Source organism: Misgurnus anguillicaudatus, chromosome 15 (assembly GCF_027580225.2).
Source record: "Misgurnus anguillicaudatus chromosome 15, ASM2758022v2, whole genome shotgun sequence".
In the NCBI taxonomy this organism is placed as follows: domain Eukaryota; kingdom Metazoa; phylum Chordata; class Actinopteri; order Cypriniformes; family Cobitidae; genus Misgurnus; species Misgurnus anguillicaudatus.
Genome location: NC_073351.2, coordinates 18,792,444 through 18,810,539, shown reverse-complemented (window position 1 = coordinate 18,810,539; position 18,096 = coordinate 18,792,444).

Genomic DNA, 18,096 nt, shown 5'->3' with positions numbered 1-18,096 from the left:
GAAGAACATTTTCTGGAAGGCAATAAACTTTTGTGAAAATCATGAAAAATGCTGGCGCTGGCTGGCAACTTTTTTTAAATCCTGGCAGGGAAAGAGTTAAATATATAAACATACAGTATATCAAATGATCATACAAAATACAAAATCGCATACAAAATAAGTTTTTTTTTGCTAAATATATGTGTGTGCACTGTTTAATTGTTTTGTGTGTGTGTGTATTAGGGGTGTAATGGTTCAGTGCGTACCCTTGTTTTGAAGCCACTGTTCGGTTCATTTTCGGTACAGTAAGGGGAAAAATGCAAACATTAAACTGCAGGTTGTTTATTACTATAAACCTTTTTTTAACAATTTGTTTACACCTTTTTAAACACTTTTTATTAAAATGTAATTTATAAAATAATAAAAAGAATAAATAAAATACTGCTGCAAAGTTCTCCACTAAATAACATACTTTTTACATTATTTTATAACAGTAGGTAACTCTTCTTAACCTTCTCTTAAACTTTTTCTACTAAAACCTTGCACTAAACTAACAAATTCAATTTTTGAATACATTTATGAACTATTAGCCTACATTTTGCCACTAAAAAATGCTTCTGTTTGATTTATTGGATTTTTTTAAGTCACAGTATTGAATTGGTTATATACCATCTCTGTATAAAAATGATGATATACTTATTATACACTCATATAGAGACGAGTGAGTTGTATACATAGACATCTTTTATCTTTTGCACGTTTCTCCTAATCTTTGCTTTGGAAACGCACACAACATATAATGTTGCACCTATGTTCCGCACACAAAAAGATTGCATTCGGCCATTCGGTTCACATATGGACCGTGCCGAAAGCTGGGTACCGAAAACACGTAAAGTTAAACCCCTTATATATATATATATATATATATATATATATATATATATATATGTCTGCTTTTTCTAGATTAAAAAAATGAGAGGAGTTCTTTTGATTCAATCCACTTTGTTCTCCATCTCACAAATGCTCACTGTACTTTGTCAATGTAAAGTTGATCTAACATGTTCTGCATCTCGATTAGTCTGCTTCTTTCATTGGGTGTTAAATTAGTGTTGCTACAGCATGTATGTATTTCTTGTAATAATTTTCCAACAAATTCAAATTTGTTACTATGACCAATAATCGAGTCATCATTTTGAATTTCAGAAATTGTTTCTCAAATTTTATAGCCATATTCTTCATTTTGTAATAAATTGGCATTAAATTTCCAAAAGCCTTTCCTAAATGGTCATTTATTTGTAGATTCTAAGACTAGTTCTATGAAACAGTGACCTGATAAAGATGCATTTGACATAGATATCTTTGTAACATGACTTATTATACTGTTAGTAACCAACCAATAATCAATTCTCGATTTACAGCTTCCATTTTAAAGGACCATGCAGAATGTTTGTATTATTTTGTTTTTTAGTTTATTCCTAATCATTTATTTACATAATTATCATAATCATTTTACAATCATTAGTTATCCATATAATTGTTTATTTGATTTTTCAACAAAATATTTTTTATTATTATCCATTTCATTATTATTATTTTTATCATTATATTTACATTCATGCATTTGACCATCATATTTCTATATTTTACTATATTATTCATTCATTATATTTCTATGTTTCATATGTCTTATTGATTTTATTGCTAATTCAGTCTTATAGTGGTCTCACATTTGTGAAGTTTCACAAGCTGTCCTGTCTCTCTATAAACAGAGATAGATAGAGAATGTTTATGGAAGCTCAAGGTTTTTGGAATGTTGCTATTAAGCATTTTGGTATCACAGTGCATGTTAAATTCGTGCTTGATGGACATGGGTTGAACAAGGTTTGAACATTGAGACATATGCAACTGAAGCTGTGCATCAATAAAACTCTGTTCTATTTTATCATCTAAACCTTCGTCTCATGTCCTCTGCTTGTGCTCTTCTCTAGCAACGACTGATCCACCTCTTAACTCACAGAAGCCTGTTAAACAAGTAAATTTATATTTTCTGACGTGATCTGGCATTTGGGGCTGGATCGTTTTTTATTTTGTCTATGGTGTGGAGACCTGATTTAACAATTTGGTCTAAACCATGAAAAACCTGTTATTCCTTGATAAATTTTTCTCCAAATGTCATTAACATTATTATCTGCCATAAATGTATTAATTAAACTATTATATTGAGGCTTTCTTACTCTAGCTGGCCATCTATCTAGCCATTCATCTGGAGTCATGTTCCAGTCTTCACCACATAAAATATAATCTGTAAGATATCAACCTTTAAAGCCCCACTGTGTAGGATCTACTCCCATCTAGCGGTAAAATTCTATATGACAACCAACTGATTATTACGTTCTAGCCCCCACCATTCGGAACGCGTTTTAACTAGTACGGTGGCCCTGTCATGCCAAGGTTAACATGGCTTCCAGTAGCTAAAGCAATGAAAAAAATGAACAATTTGCAATCGTGTGATCCGTCAAAGCACAAAGATTTATGTTAAACATGTAAAAAGTCTGATTGTCATGATATGTCCGCTTAAAATCACATACAAAAAACAACCATAAACTAGGCTGACCATACATGCCATTTTTCCCGGACTCGTCCTGGCCAGGATTTCGGTGTGTCTTTCTGAAGTCGTATTTGTTGACTGGATACGCCATTCAGTTAAAAACATAAGACATACAATCATACAAATTCTTAACTTAAAAGATAACGGTTGCTTTTCTGTAATAATAATAATAATCCTCTATGACGTATGCGGTCGACAAATACGACTTCCGGAGGACGAACCCGAGGTCCTGGTCGGGATGCGTCCGGGAGGAATGGCGCGTATGGTCACCCTACCATAAACGTAGCTTAGACACTCCTTTTTCATCCACGCGAGGAAAAATATCACAGGGGCTGTTACACTTGGTATTTAGATGTGATTTCGTCGATCAGATCACAAGTGGACGAGAGAGACACATTACGTTTACACTTGGTGTTTAAATCCGTCTCTTTTTGTCCATTTCGACCGCTTCTTTCCAGATTACTGAAGAAATGGTCTGTGGACGAGTCCCTCTCCTGTCATTTAATCATGAGCTGGCGTAATCACAGGTTTAAATGGATGCGAAACTAATATGTCAGAGTCCAATGCTTATGTTTTAAATAAACATGTTACATGTCCGTGTATATGTAAGAGCTTTCTCTGATATTGGTGAAATAAGATTGCACAACTTTAACACGCTTGTAAAATGAAACGAAAGACGCGCAGATCAGCGGCGTTTTATCAATGAAAATAGCGCTGTCACCGTGTGTTTGTGCTAGAGGTCAGAAAATATGAAAAACATTTATCTCAGTACCTCAGATTACATAAATGGGCGGAGAGACGGCGTGTGGCTGTTCGAGCACACAAAACCACATGCGTGTTTACACTAACTGCATAACCATGCTATAGTTAGCCAAGGAACTATAAAACTTCAAGTTTACAACATAGACTGTATAGATGTAAACGAATATGCTGAATTACCTGTGGTGAAGATAGAAAGTAACTTAGCAACTTCAGTGTCCCTTGAGCCCCATCTTGGAAAACTAACTCCAATATTGACTTTGGTCTTGATGTTTTTCCTGTCACGTCGTTGTTTAAAATCCCCGTTTCGCTTCCTTGGCGACTTGTTTTAATGTCCTCGAGAATATGTCTTCAACAGGCTTTTAAATCAAAGCATTATATCGCAGGTTTATCACGGCGTGCGGCCGAAGGATTCAGTCTACGCAGGTCGCAGGCTGCATACGTCATCAAGCCTGGTTTATTTAAATTAACTGAGCATTACATTCGCAAGTCATAAGCATATTACATCAATTTACAATTAACTAAGAATAATTGTCAGCTTTATAATTGTTAATATTCTGAAACAAGTCTGTCTTGATGACGTATACCGCCTACACATGCAACCTCCGTGCAACCAGCGTGAGTGTAGTCTGAAAGGGCAAAAAGGGGGAGCTTGAATTTCAGGAATGTCCCTCGTCGGCGAATGTATTTCAAAGATGGAGGCACCACATGGATTCAGCCAGAGAGAGATACGGCGGTATGTATTTTAAATAGCAGATTCTACACTTACGAGAATACTTTGATTAGTGGGGTGGAAGTAATTACACATGAATGAGCACATACTTTTGAAAGAAAACATGTGTTTTTGCTAAGAATTAACTAAAAGAAGTACACAGTGGAGCTTTAAGTTCAGAAATCACCTTTGTTATATCTTCTAACATTGATTTATTATGGTTATCATTATTATATCCATATATGTTAATCAGAATTATGAAAGAACCTTCAATTTTCACCACAGCTGTCAACCAATGTCCTTCTGAGTCCGTCCGATGTGTGATAACTTCTCCCGGAAAGTTATTGAAACAAATCGCTACTCCTCCGGATCTTAAAGAGCCATGGCTAAACAGGATTTTTCCGCCCCATTGATTCAACCAGAACAATACATAAGCTTCTGAGGAATGAGTTTCTTGTAAAAAAAACAATTAGATTTTTGCCCTTTACAAAATAAAAACAATGCAAGTTCTTTCAAGCCCCTAACATTTAAAGAACCAAAAGAAATTTTAACATTAAGCATGAACTAACAAGACAAGGAAAACAAAAGTTACATGATACTTATTTACGTTACTAGAAAAGAAAATGCTACATGTTAGAGCTCTCGAACTGCTTATTAAGTCTCCACCATAAAAAACTTGGCTGCAAACAAAACTGTAGACCATTGTCCTCAATATGACGTTCAACAAAGAAATCTTACGGCCTCCGGTAACGGGTCCACTTTCAGCCCAAAATTGTGACATCCTGAAAAAATCTGCCTAATATTATATCATCCTGAAGAAGTCTGTACACTGTCAGAAATAAAGGTACAAAACTGCACCCCCTCTGTCACTGGGGCTGCACCCTAAGTTTCCATTTGGTACCTTTACATGAATAAAAAACAGAATACAATTTTGGGTAGATTACCGTACCTTTAGGACCTACATTGTTAGAAAAAAGTCAAAATATGTACCCTAGCTGTCAGTGGGGCAGCACCCTTTAAGAAGGTAATTGTATGGACCATGAGGTACAGATATGTAAATATTTAGTACCAATATGTACCTTTGAGATACTAATATATTTTTTTGAGGTACTAATAAGCTCTCCTTGGTCCCAGTATGTACCTCTGAGGTTCTTAAATGAAATCCTTAGGTGCAAAGCTGTACTTTTTGAAAGGGTACAGCCCCAGTGACAGAAAAGGTACAGTTTTGTACCTTTATTTCTGAGAGTGTAGGCCGTTGTCCTCAACTCGACGTCCTTCAATGTATGCGTCGGGCCCCCGGAAAAAGGCTTGCTTCCCTGCCTTTCTGCTTGGTCAACCAGTGGCCACAAACGCTTACGTGCCTCCAGATCCCCTTTAGGTAACATCTCCGCAAAACTGATACCATCCAGCCTGCAAATTGGCGAGTCTTTTGTTTTCAGCCATACTTCATCTTTCACATGTCTCAATAATGACTTGTCTGGTGTGGTTATCCTCTCTTTTGCCACGTCTATGAACAACATCCACCGCGCGCTCCATGTCTGCAGCATATTTTGGAACAAATTTTTTTCAGTATTGTAATCATGGTCGCTCTTAGGTTTTCATCTTTTTTCCCCTTTAGTCCCCTCACCCGAAAACATGGTTTCATGCTATATCGTTTCTGTTCTATCACTTTCTTTTTCAATTCTTTATTTTCCTCCCTTAAATGGCTATTATCCCTCTCCACTTCCAACACTTTCTTTTTTAACCTCCTTTAGTTCTTCCGAGTTGAACTGCACAGTCTTGGTTAAACTAACAATCTTGGCGTTTACCCAACTCCAAAATTGCTTTCAAAATGTTGTTATTTGAAGTTTGTGGATGACCACTTTCAATGTTTGGCTTAGCCTTCTTTTCTTTTAAGGACTTACTTGGAGTTGGCGGTGTCGAGTCTTGTCCGCATTCCCGCTTAGATTGCATAGTTACGTCCATTGCACTATAGCTATGCTCACCATCCTTTGGTGTTTCAGGTATTGCAGGCTTTGAAGAGGTCGCCGGTTGCAGTATTGCTGGTTTAAGAATCTGCTGAATATTCATTGTTTCAATTTGGGTAGAGTAAATTAGATAATCATAAAATTTCTGCGGCCTTGGAGAGAGCTCTCAAAAACGCAACTACCTACTCCGCCACTATCTTGGTCCCCACCAAAACTAAATGGTAGTTTTTACACAAAAAGTATTGTAAACACTGAGTTTGAAAAGTATATATCGTATTAACAGTTCAATAAAGTAGAGAGAAAAACATCTATTAGAAAGAATAATGCATTTAACCTATAAAAGATAAATAAAGGAACAAAGAATGAGTTACCATCAGATGGGATATTTTACAGACAGTGAAGAATGCAGTGCAGGCGAGCACAAAGACTGAGAACAAAAAATACAGGCATTTTATACTTTTCTCTTGAAGGTCTTCCCCAAGGACTGTGATGTCACCGAAGGGGAATTTAGACTTGGCAACTCGTCTATAAAAGTTTTGACGAGTACGCGCAGAAAACGCGCGTACCCCTTTCAAATCTATCAATCGCAAATGAACTTGAACTTGTGCGCAGCTGAGCAGTTTCAGATCTCCACCTTTAAACGATGCCTAATTAATGTCACAGACATATAAAAGAGCACTTCTCAATGTTTAAACCCAATTTTCGAGCAGCAAGATTGGCTTATTTTCCAAAAACCTGCAGCAATCAGACAACAAAAGTGCGTACGTCTGCCCAGACCCTGACGTGGCGCTAAGCACTTTTCCACGTCAAAGACAGTTTTTATAAATATGGACTTTGCCGTGGATTTTTGCCTACGCACACTTTACGATCAAATTTGTGCGTACGCACGGTTTATAAATGAGGCCCCTGGAGTTGGTGTCTGACAGTCTGCTTGTCTACTTTGAATTAGGGTGTTTATACTGTTATTTTTACGTAATTGGAAAAACTTGTTTTTGTACTAAATTGTATTAGTAAAACTTATAAAAGACAAGAAGAGGTCTGCTTGCTTTTACTAGAAACTTACATGCTTAAAGGGGACATTCCACAAGATGTTTTTAAGATATTAAAATAAATCTTTGATGTCCCCAGAGTACATATGTGAAGTTTTAACTCAAAATACCATATAGGTAATTTATTGTGGCATGTTAAAATAGGCAATTTATGTGTCTGAGCAAAAATGCACCATTTCTTTATGTATCCCTTTAAATCCAAATGAGCTGCTCAGGTGGGCAGAGTCTCAAGCACTGGCGTTGTAGACAATACAGAGCATCAAGAGGGAGATTCTCTCATGAAAGAAGTTAGTAAGCGATGTTCAGCATTATATATTTGAACAAGTTTAAAAATCCATCATTTGTTTCATGCATACTAAATACATGTTTATCAGCAGATGGGGAACATTGTGGAATAAAAATAGACTTTTAGGTCTCATGCTACCAGTTTTAAAGCAACACTAATTAATTAGTATTTTTTTGACCTTTAAATAATATCTCTAAAATTATTTCAGTGATAGAACAACTTTTAACTGGACAAATTGTACTGTTGCTGCAACCTGAGCAGCCTCCTAGCTGCTACAAACACACACTGAAAGTGGCGGTGGAGGGTAGGAAACACAGCCCGCCCCTCCCCCTGCCTGCAGAAGAGTGTCTGATACCAGGCGCTGTTGCGCTTTTCAACCACATGGGGGAGCTGTAAGTAATTTTTACATGGAAACTACATAGCGTTGCTTTAAACAGGCACAATAATTTTCGCATTATTCGCATTAAGTCTAATTTTTATGGAATGTCCCCTTTAAGAAAAATTGTTCTAAATAATACCAAATAAGAGTTCTTCAGCTTTGTAACAATAGCAGAACCCTTTTTGGTGCTATGTAGAACCCTTCTTTAGATAGTTCTATATAGAACATTGCCTTGAAAAGTGCTATATAGAACCTCAGCGGTGCTATAAAGAATCTTTAATTTATCAGCTTTCAGGAGGGTTATTTTTGTTATTTATCCACTTTTTTATTTGTAGCACTTTATAAGGTTTAACAGTTTAAAAACAGAACTGTAAGACATCAGAAAAAGACTTATTTTTTACTTTATCATTACATGAGGTGTCATACAATAATAAATATGTGTATTAAAATCACATTATTAAGCTACAAATATACATTAAAATAAATATATGAATTATTATGCAAATATAACAAATCACAACTATGTGAGATATGGATGTTAAATAACAGCTTTAAAATTAAATAAATTAATAAAATTTAGCAAAGACAATCATTCTAAAAAGACAACAATTACATGAAATAATTAAAATCATGACATATGCTACATCAAAACGTTTTGTGGCAGTGATGTCAGATAAGGGTATGATCTGCTATTGTCATGTTGATATTGAGAGACAGGTTGGTGGTCATCATTTGGTAAACTGTACAAGGTTGAGCATCAGACCGAACCAGATTTGGGGCTGTCGGTCATGGGTGAAAGGATAAGACATGGAGACAAAACAAGTTAATATTAACCTGGAGTTTGCTTACATATTATAAAACATGATTTGACAGAAGTTTTAATATGATTGTGGTCAAGCTAACTGTTTTGTCAGTAAATAGGTGAATGCTTGGTGAAACATTTATTCATAATTAATCAATTTATTAAAATTATCAAGCCCATGGCCGACCTGTAGCTATCCAACTTTTTAGATCTTCACTCATGATCCACCTACAGTACAAGAGATAGACAAAAATAATAAGCAATTCAGCTTTTACAAGTAAATGTGCCACAAGAACACACAATCTCCAAAATGTTTAAACTGTAAATAACATATATTTTAATGTCGGCATTGAAAGAAACATGCATACATCACCTTTAAAAACAGGATGTGTTCTCATATTTAGCTGTCATATGCCCAGCATATGCAAGATTACCTCACGAAAACTGATATCAATAAATATCAATTAAAAAAAAACGTAACACATTTTGTATAGGGCTGTGCAAAAATATCTATCGATATTTTAAAAACCATCAAATCCCTCTGTGTGCGTCAAACGACCTCCGCTGCCGCTGCTGTAGTTGTCACTGTCCAGTTGTCTGCCATATACGGCCATTCCGCCAATGTCTCAGAAGAGAGTGAGAAAATGGCAGAACATTTAAAAACATGGTTGACTATAGTGAAGTTAAAGTGTACCTTATTATGTTAATAGTATATTACAAATGTATACATCTACAAATATAAAATGTAACGGAACATACAGCTCTCTTGTAATTTTAAGCCCACGTTATTTCTCCATAAAATAATATACATTTGTACACCCCATATACTTTCAAAATGTGCTTAAAATATACTGTTTCTAAGTCTGGTCTGAAGTAGTTGATGCATGAAAACAGCACACTGACTGGTTGACTGGCTCAAAGTATTTTGAGTATTTTAAAAATACAAAAATACTCATCTTAAATGTATTTAAATACAAATTACATTTCATTTTTTTCAAAGGCTTTAAAATACAAAATACTATTTTGTATTTCAAATACGTATTTTAAATACATGTATTTGAAATACTGCCCATCCCTGACTATAGCCAACTTATTAAATGAAGATCCAAAATCAGGAAGTCAAATGCAGTTTGAGATTTATTAAGAATAGTGTGTTATATAACAGGATATAGAAGAGGCAGATCATTATTTTCACACTCCATCAATGGTGCAGGTACTTTTAAATGACCATAACTTGCTCAATTTTCTACCGATTTTCAAACGGTTTGGGTTTTTACAAACGTTATTAACGTGGCTATAATTCTGGATGCTTTAACATGTTTCATGAATTTATTTTTTATTTTTAGTATAGGTATGCAGTGTCATAGGTACATCTTTGACGTTTATAACAAACCAAACTGTTTGAAAATCGGTAAAAAATTAAGCAAGTTATGGTCATTTAAAAGTAACTGCATCATTAAAACTCAATGCTACGAGTGAGCGAGCGCCCTGTCGTAAGATGGCCGCCAAAATGCGGACGTTGCCCTCAATTGGCCAGCAGCGCAGACGAGCCATCTAGCCTTTATACATATCTATGATCGTAAGCATAGAGACAGAGCGCAGCGCGTCACAACCTGAAAACCACGCCCACCGGGGGGGAAAGCAATCCAACCGTCTCCACCGACCCTGCACTGCAAAAGGCCGCCTCCTTGTCATTTCTGGCTTATAACAAAAAACTGAATAATGCCTAAAAGCTGCTTTGGGACAATATGTACAGCTAACAAGCCAAAGAACACAGAAAGAAGTTTTTATAAGCTGTCGAGCCGTAAAACCCAGTCTTTAAGGAGAATAAAGTGGATCGCCGATTACGTTTCCCCCTATTGGACGCAGTTTTACTAATAGGAGTACTATGAAAAGTTGCCTGTTTCCATTTTTGTGTCTAAATGCTCGTTTTTTGAAGTCGACAGCTTATAAAAAATTATTTATTTATTTTTTTGGCGTGTTAGATGTACACCTTGTCACACAGCAGCTTTTAGGTATTATTCTGTTTTTAAGTTTAATCTGTAAATAAGTTTTTATACGTTGTCGACCCCAAAAAAACGAGCGTTTAAAGACACAAAAATGGACACAGGCAACCCCTCACAGCACTTCCATTAGTAGAACTGCGTCCACTAGGGGGAAACGCAGTCAGCGATCCACTTTATTCTCCTTAAAGACTGGGTTTTACGGCTCGACAGCTTATAAAAACTTATTTCTGGGTTCTTTGGCTTGTTAGCTGTACATATTGTCACACAGCAGCTTTTAGGCATTATTCAGTTTTTTGTTATAAGCCAGAAATGAGAACGAGGCGGCCTCCCGCAACACAAAGTCAATGGAGACGGCCGGATCGCCCTCCCCCCCGGTGGGCGCGGCCCTCAAATTTGCATAACTGCGCTCTGTCTCTATTAGGTAAGTGCTCGCTCACAAGCTTATGAATAATTATATTGCAGCGAAAGCGTTACGACAGGCACTGTCATTGTGTGAATAATTAATGATATTCACCTTATTCCGCCACGCCCCTTTTTAATTCTTCGTTCTTCCGCATTTTGTCAACCGACTTCCGCTGCTAATATGGCACAGTGCATTCAGTGGTTAGTTTGGTGGTTAGAAGATTGTTTGTAGTTCACTATAACTTTAGCGAAATGACAAATATCGCTACTGCTGTAAATGTTTTAAATTAGGAGCACGGTTAAAACTTCATACGACGCTCGGATAGTCTTTTATTGTCCCATCAATCGTCTCGTGGTTAGACGATATGAAGCGGCCGCGGCAAGTAACCTGGCATATTTAATTACCTCGTCCTGTCAGGAGTTGATGGAGCAGCATTGAAAATTATTAAAAGTATGTCTACCAATATTTACACAGTGATTTCGTCTTTTTTAAAGCAAATGTGCACCTTAGCCAGTCCAATAACTATTTCGTTTTTATGTGGTACCATGATAGAATTCATTTGCAAACTTGCCAACACTTATTCCTTTAAATCAGGAGACTTAAATTCTTTTAAGTGGAATCTACAAAGCTCACATATGGTTTAAGAAATTCCTTACAGATAATATCTGATCACACTGTAAAGGTTTATATAAATGCATGGCAGGTTACATCTGATCACATAGTAAATGTTTAATATAACTGCATGACAGGTAACAGCTGATCACATAGTAAAGGTTTAATATAACTGCACAACATCTGATCACATTGTAAAGGTTTAATATAACTGCACAACATCTGATTACATTGTAAAGGTTTAATATAACTGCACAACATCTGATCACATTGTAAAGGTTTAATATAACTGCACAACATCTGATTACATTGTAAAGGTTTAATATAAATGCACAACATCTGATCACATTGTAAAGGTTTAATATAACTGCACAACATCTGATTACATAGTAAAGGTTTAATATAACTGCACAACATCTGATCACATTGTAAAGGTTTAATATAACTGCACAACATCTGATCACATTGTAAAGGTTTAATATAACTGCACAACATTTGATTACATAGTAAAGGTTTAATATAACTGCACAACATCTGATCACATTGTAAAGGTTTAATATAAATGCACAACATCTGATCACATTGTAAAGGTTTAATATAACTGCACAACATCTGATCACATTGTAAATGTTTAATATAACTGCACAACATCTGATCACATTGTAAATGTTTAATATAACTGCACAACATCTGATCACATTGTAAATGTTTAATATAACTGCACAACATCTGATCACATAGTAAAGGTTTAATATAACTGCACAACATCTGATTACATTGTAAAGGTTTAATATAAATGCACAACATCTGATCACATTGTAAAGGTTTAATATAACTGCACAACATCTGATTACATAGTAAAGGTTTAATATAACTGCACAACATCTGATCACATTGTAAAGGTTTAATATAACTGCACAACATCTGATCACATTGTAAAGGTTTAATATAACTGCACAACATCTGATTACATAGTAAAGGTTTAATATAAATGCACAACATCTGATCACATTGTAAAGGTTTAATATAAATGCACAACATCTGATCACATTGTAAAGGTTTAATATAACTGCACAACATCTGATTACATAGTAAAGGTTTAATATAACTGCACAACATCTGATCACATTGTAAAGGTTTAATATAACTGCACAACATCTGATTACATAGTAAAGGTTTAATATAACTGCACAACATCTGATCACATTGTAAAGGTTTAATATAACTGCACAACATCTGATTACATAGTAAAGGTTTAATATAACTGCACAACATCTGATTACATTGTAAAGGTTTAATATAAATGCACAACATCTGATCACATTGTAAAGGTTTAATATAACTGCACAACATCTGATCACATTGTAAAGGTTTAATATAACTGCACAACATCTGATCACATTGTAAAGGTTTAATATAACTGCACAACATCTGATTACATTGTAAAGGTTTAATATAACTGCACAACATCTGATCACATTGTAAAGGTTTAATATAACTGCACAACATCTGATTACATTGTAAAGGTTTAATATAACTGCACAACATCTGATCACATTGTAAAGGTTTAATATAACTGCACAACATCTGATCACATTGTAAAGGTTTAATATAACTGCACAACATCTGATTACATAGTAAAGGTTTAATATAAATGCACAACATCTGATCACATTGTAAAGGTTTAATATAACTGCACAACATCTGATTACATAGTAAAGGTTTAATATAACTGCACAACATCTGATCACATTGTAAAGGTTTAATATAACTGCACAACATCTGATCACATTGTAAAGGTTTAATATAACTGCACAACATCTGATCACATAGTAAAGGTTTAATATAACTGCACAACATCTGATCACATTGTAAAGGTTTAATATAACTGCACAACATCTGATCACATAGTAAAGGTTTAATATAACTGCACAACATCTGATCACATTGTAAAGGTTTAATATAACTGCACAACATCTGATCACATTGTAAAGGTTTAATATAACTGCACAACATCTGATCACATAGTAAAGGTTTAATATAACTGCACAACATCTGATTACATTGTAAAGGTTTAATATAAATGCACAACATCAGATCACATTGTAAAGGTTTAATATAACTGCACAACATCTGATCACATTGTAAATGTTTAATATAACTGCACAACATCTGATCACATTGTAAAGGTTTAATATAACTGCACAACATCTGATCACATAGTAAATGTTTAATATAATTGCACAACATCTGATTACATAGTAAAGGTTTTATATAATTGCACAACATCTGATTACATAGTAAAGGTTTAATATAACTGCACAACATCTGATTACATTGTAAAGGTTTAATATAACTGCACAACATCTGATCACATTGTAAAGGTTTAATATAACTGCACAACATCTGATCACATTGTAAAGGTTTAATATAACTGCACAACATCTGATCACATTGTAAAGGTTTAATATAACTGCACAACATCTGATCACATTGTAAAGGTTTAATATAACTGCACAACATTTGATCACATAGTAAAGGTTTAATATAACTGCACAACATCTGATTACATTGTAAAGGTTTAATATAAATGCACAACATCTGATCACATTGTAAAGGTTTAATATAACTGCACAACATCTGATCACATTGTAAAGGTTTAATATAACTGCACAACATCTGATCACATTGTAAAGGTTTAATATAACTGCACAACATCTGATCACATTGTAAAGGTTTAATATAACTGCACAACATCTGATTACATAGTAAAGGTTTAATATAACTGCACAACATCTGATTACATTGTAAAGGTTTAATATAAATGCACAACATCTGATCACATTGTAAAGGTTTAATATAACTGCACAACATCTGATCACATTGTAAAGGTTTAATATAACTGCACAACATCTGATCACATTGTAAAGGTTTAATATAACTGCACAACATCTGATCACATTGTAAAGGTTTAATATAACTGCACAACATCTGATTACATAGTAAAGGTTTAATATAAATGCACAACATCTGATCACATTGTAAAGGTTTAATATAAATGCACAACATCTGATCACATTGTAAAGGTTTAATATAACTGCACAACATCTGATTACATAGTAAAGGTTTAATATAACTGCACAACATCTGATCACATTGTAAAGGTTTAATATAACTGCACAACATCTGATTACATAGTAAAGGTTTAATATAACTGCACAACATCTGATCACATTGTAAAGGTTTAATATAACTGCACAACATCTGATCACATAGTAAAGGTTTAATATAACTGCACAACATCTGATTACATTGTAAAGGTTTAATATAAATGCACAACATCTGATCACATTGTAAAGGTTTAATATAACTGCACAACATCTGATCACATTGTAAAGGTTTAATATAACTGCACAACATCTGATCACATTGTAAAGGTTTAATATAACTGCACAACATCTGATTACATTGTAAAGGTTTAATATAACTGCACAACATCTGATCACATTGTAAAGGTTTAATATAACTGCACAACATCTGATCACATTGTAAAGGTTTAATATAACTGCACAACATCTGATCACATTGTAAAGGTTTAATATAACTGCACAACATCTGATCACATTGTAAAGGTTTAATATAACTGCACAACATCTGATTACATAGTAAAGGTTTAATATAAATGCACAACATCTGATCACATTGTAAAGGTTTAATATAACTGCACAACATCTGATTACATAGTAAAGGTTTAATATAACTGCACAACATCTGATCACATTGTAAAGGTTTAATATAACTGCACAACATCTGATCACATTGTAAAGGTTTAATATAACTGCACAACATCTGATCACATAGTAAAGGTTTAATATAACTGCACAACATCTGATCACATTGTAAAGGTTTAATATAACTGCACAACATCTGATCACATTGTAAAGGTTTAATATAACTGCACAACATCTGATCACATTGTAAAGGTTTAATATAACTGCACAACATCTGATCACATTGTAAAGGTTTAATATAACTGCACAACATCTGATCACATAGTAAAGGTTTAATATAACTGCACAACATCTGATTACATTGTAAAGGTTTAATATAAATGCACAACATCTGATCACATTGTAAAGGTTTAATATAACTGCACAACATCTGATCACATAGTAAAGGTTTAATATAACTGCACAACATCTGATCACATTGTAAAGGTTTAATATAACTGCACAACATCTGATCACATAGTAAAGGTTTAATATAACTGCACAACATCTGATTACATAGTAAAGGTTTAATATAACTGCACAACATCTGATTACATAGTAAAGGTTTAATATAACTGCACAACATCTGATTACATTGTAAAGGTTTAATATAACTGCACAACATCTGATCACATTGTAAAGGTTTAATATAACTGCACAACATCTGATCACATTGTAAAGGTTTAATATAACTGCACAACATCTGATCACATTGTAAAGGTTTAATATAAATGCACAACATCTGATCACATTGTAAAGGTTTAATATAACTGCACAACATCTGATCACATAGTAAAGGTTTAATATAACTGCACAACATCTGATCACATTGTAAAGGTTTAATATAACTGCACAACATCTGATCACATTGTAAAGGTTTAATATAACTGCACAACATCTGATCACATAGTAAAGGTTTAATATAAATGCACAACATCTGATCACATTGTAAATGTTTAATATAACTGCACAACATCTGATCACATTGTAAATGTTTAATATAACTGCACAACATCTGATCACATTGTAAATGTTTAATATAACTGCACAACATCTGATCACATTGTAAAGGTTTAATATAACTGCACAACATCTGATTACATAGTAAAGGTTTAATATAACTGCACAACATCTGATTACATTGTAAAGGTTTAATATAAATGCACAACATCTGATCACATTGTAAAGGTTTAATATAAATGCACAACATCTGATCACATTGTAAAGGTTTAATATAACTGCACAACATCTGATTACATAGTAAAGGTTTAATATAACTGCACAACATCTGATCACATTGTAAAGGTTTAATATAACTGCACAACATCTGATCACATTGTAAAGGTTTAATATAACTGCACAACATCTGATCACATAGTAAAGGTTTAATATAACTGCACAACATCTGATTACATTGTAAAGGTTTAATATAAATGCACAACATCTGATCACATTGTAAAGGTTTAATATAACTGCACAACATCTGATCACATAGTAAAGGTTTAATATAACTGCACAACATCTGATCACATTGTAAATGTTTAATATAACTGCACAACATCTGATCACATTGTAAAGGTTTAATATAAATGCACAACATCTGATCTCATAGTAAATGTTTAATATAATTGCACAACATCTGATTACATAGTAAAGGTTTTATATAACTGCACAACATCTGATTACATTGTAAAGGTTTAATATAAATGCACAACATCTGATCACATTGTAAAGGTTTAATACAACCCCAAAACAGAAAAAGTTGGGACACAGTAGAAATTGTGCGTAAAAAAGGAATGGAATAATTTACAAATCTCATAAACTTATATTTTATTCACAGTAGAATATAGATAACAAATCAAATGTTGAAAGTGATACATTTTGAAATGTCATGCCAAATATTGGCTCATTATGGATTTTATGAGAGCTACACATTCCAAAAAAAGTTGGGACAGGTAGCAATAAGAGGCCAGAAAAGTTAAATGTACATATAAGGAACAGCTGGAGGAGGACCAATGTTTAGGAATAGGAATGTTGTCCCATTCTTGTCTATTACAGGCTTCTAGTTGCTCAACTGTCTTAGGTCTTCTTTGTCACATCTTCCTCTTTATGATCCGGCGAATGTTTTCTGTGGGTGACAGATCTGGACTGCAGGCTGGCCATTTCAGTACTTAGATCCTTCATCTATGCAGTCTTGACATTGTAATTGATGCAGTATGTGGTCTGGGATTGTCATGTTGGAAAATGCAAGGTCTTCCCTGAAAGAGACGACATCTGAATGGGATCATATGTATCTAGAACTTGGATAAACCTTTCAGCATTGATGATGCCTTTCCAGATGTGTAAGCTTCCCATGCCACACGTACTCATGCAACCCCAAACCATCAGAGATGCAGGCTTCTGAAAAGAGCGCTAATAACAACTTGGGTTGTCATTGTCCTCTTTAGTCCGGATGAAATGGCATCCCAGTTTTTCAAAAAGAACTTCAAATTTTAATTCGTTGGACCACAGAACAGTTTTCCACTTTGCCAAAGTCCATTATAAATGACCCTTGCCCAGGGAAAACGCCTGTGCTTCTGGATCATGTTTAGATATGGCTTCTTTTTTGACCTATAGAGTTTTAGCTGGCAACAGCGAATGACACAGTGGATTGTGTTCACTGACAATGTTTTCTGGACGTATTCCAGAGCCCATGTTATGATTTCCATTACAGTAGCATTCCTGTATGTGATGCAGTGCCGTCTAAGGGCCCGAAGATCACAGG